Below are 3,489 nucleotides of genomic sequence, written 5' to 3'. Positions count from 1 at the left end.
ATTGGATCAATGACCCACACTTTTTACTGCTCTACAATAAATAAATGCAAAAACAAAAATAAAAAAATAGACAGATATAAATAATTTAAAATGCCCAATAGCATGTTCATGGTAAAAGTATTCAAAAGCATTTCACAGTGGAAATTAATTATGTCTTAATTATGAAATAATTCTCTAGAGGTTTTAGATATATTGATCAGTTGTTAATGAGTCAAAAAACATCTATCTATTTTTGCAAGACATGATTACAGAAAGAAACTCTCCAAATACCAATGAAGCTGCATCTGAAGTAGAGCGTTTACGCCATCTACTGCCATTTAGACGAACTGCAAGTTATCAAAACAAATTGGAAAATGTTAATGTGCAAATTACCTGTGTCAGAATATTATCATAAAACTAATTGGTTATTTCAACTATGGATAATGTGTTTATTTTTCAAAATGAAAAAAGTGTTCAAAACATTAAGCAAAAATCAATTTGATACATTTATGATACTATCAAAAAAGATGCAGGTATCCCTCCTTATCCAATGAATGACTATAAAACAGTATATGCAACTAATTATTTATTTTAAATCTCCCCTCCATATCATTCTCCAAATCTCTTCCTCTCTCACTCATTTACTCATTCTCACATACACTCTTGCACAATGCACACACTTGAATTAGGGGGATATAGACTGTCCTAAAGTGAACTGTCCTGAATTACCAAAAGCAAACAACATTTATTTTGACCAAAGTTATGTATATACATTTTGACAATTTCAAAGAGATGTAAATTGTTTGTACGGTATAAAGAGTTGGGTTGACATAACAGTTAATTTCAGAAGTCAAAAGTGTGTGTGTGTGGGGGGGGGGAGTCCTGGATTCACCCTATACCAGACTAGACCACTGTTACCAGAGTTTTGCAGAGACCTCAGATTTTACATTTATGTTCTTAGCAGAACCATTCTTACCAAAAAGTGCATATCATTTGTTAGTATTTACTACTTGAGCAGCTAAGAATAAAAACTCAAAACTTCAGAAAGACAAAACATTACCAAATAAAGAGAGTTCTTCCGAGAGGGTTCCCGCACCATCGGTGCTCGGGCACTAATAATAATAAGAAGGCAATGTTTCATAGGTTTCAGATAATAAACCAAAAGATATAAAACAAAGTATTTACACTTTCTAGTTGTCAACATTTGTGAAACATACAGTTAACTACAGTTATGTCCTCGTCTAGGATGCCTGTGTAAACTTGAGGCAAATCATATTGAGAGCGGTTAGAACTAGAAGTCCCAGCAACTATTAATTTTTTTTGTGCAGATACCACTTGGATATTATGTATCTAATGCAACAAAAGTGTCCAAATAAATGTTTGGGGTCGCTGTAGTTTAATTGTAAATGTTGAATTTGTAAAAAAAAAAAAAATACCCTTCCATGATAAAGGCATGTCATAACTCCTTATACATGATTGCATCAGATTAAATAAATGTACAAATACCAATCCAATACTGTCATAACTGTCTAACATTAAATCAGCACAATGATGGTGTCATTGATTTTAGGGTGTCTCGGATACTGCCTGACAGATAACTCTTTGTGTTTGGTAATGCTTGATCTACGTTTCATTTTATATTACTGGGAATGTCCATATGTCAGTGTCTGTAAGAAAAAGATTCCTACAGTTTGGCAGCTCCAAACAAAAGTCTATTGTGTAGGCACAATGCCCTTTAGCAGTGTGAAGCAGCACTGAAGCTGTTCTTGACATTGACTCACACCTACAAGTATGCTGCTATAGGTCTTTAATCAAAAGTCATGTTTTTTTTTTTATCACAGGTGTCTATTGTTTCATATATCAAGTATTTGCAACAACCTGGCATTGTTCCAGTGTGGAGTTTTTATTCTCGTTATATCATGAATGATGGAATTCTTAATTGAGTCTAAAAATACATGCGTGCACACACACACACATACACACGCGGGGTTTTCATGTTCTATGGGGACATTCCATAGACATAATGATTTTTTATTCTGTAACAGTATATTATATCCCCTACCCCTAAACCAACCCATCACAGAAAACTTTCTGCATTTTTACATTTTCAAAAAACATAATTTTTATTATAATGATTTTGTTGATTTATAAGCTGGTTTCCTCATGGGGACCAAAAAAATGTCTCCACAAGGACAAGAATTTTCGATATTGCCATCTTTTTTGGGACTTTAAAGCAATTAATAGCAACAGAATAGTGGGTTTACTTTAGTTATCCAGCTGTTATTTTTAAGTGGAAAGCACAGTCAGGGAAATCAGTGGAAGGACACAGGGCTCTTTGGCGGAGTGTCTGAACATGCCTTGTTGTCAGAAACCTAGATTTATGGTGGCATGAGAACAATATATAATGCCTTGCGTGTTGGTTTGAATATAATTACTCGGAGAATAATTAATAAGGTAATTAAACTAAGATTGTGTCATTTTTATGGACTTTTAGGGCATGCACATTATCGTTCAAAAGTTTCGGGCCGCAAATGTTTTTGAAAGAAGTGTCTTATGCTCACCAAGGCTGCAGTAATATTGTGAAATATTATTACAATTTAAAATAACTGCTTTCAATTTTAATATATTAAAATGTAATTTATTACTGTGACGGCAAAGCTGAATTTATAGCACCATTACTCCAGTCTTCACTTGCACATGATCCTTCAGAAATCATTCTTATATGCTGATTTGCTGATCAAGATTAACTTTTTTTTTATTATCAGAGTTGAAAACAGTTGTGCTGCTTAATATTTTTGTGTAAACCGTGATTTTTTCCCCTCAGGATTCTTCGATGAATCGAAATTTCCAACGAACAGCATTTATTTGAAATAGAAATATTTTGTAACATTAGAAATGTCTTTAGTCACTTTTGATCAATTTAATGCATCCTTAAAAAAAAAAATCTTACTGACACTAAACTTTTGAATGGTAGTGTACATCCAGTGCAACAGATCATCACATAATGGTGTGCATCATAATATCCAAAAGATGGACTTGAATAGGCTATATTTCATATTGTGACTGACAATGTTCATTTCGAGGGGAAAGTAAGCATCATGTTACAGCCATTGAGCATTATAAAAGCAGTTTGCTACATGGAAATGGTCCAGTAACCCCTTAAGATTTAACCCCTTATAACATTTTCTTCTACACATGTTTATGGCTCGAATTAATTATAAAGAATATGTCAATAGCATAAAACTGACAGGCTGTGATCAGGATATCATGTTAAAACATGCCAGGTGATTCTGAGTGAGCTAGTAGCCTTTGTGGAACTTTGTCCTGTTATTAGTAGTAGTTCACTCAGACCAGTTACATGACTAATGTAGGCAAACTTCTGTTTCTGGGTCCTCATAGAGATGGATGCTGTACTTTGAAATTTACAAGGTCAATCACAGTGGGTCTGACCAGCCCCCTTTCTTTTCTTCCAGCAGGTTGTAAAGCCATTAATGCATCAAGGCTTTGGTT

The sequence above is a fragment of the Leuciscus leuciscus genome, assembly GCF_965113295.1.
Source record: "Leuciscus leuciscus genome assembly, chromosome: 6".
NCBI classification, from domain to species: Eukaryota; Metazoa; Chordata; class Actinopteri; order Cypriniformes; family Leuciscidae; genus Leuciscus; species Leuciscus leuciscus.
This window is presented reverse-complemented; position numbering follows the sequence as displayed.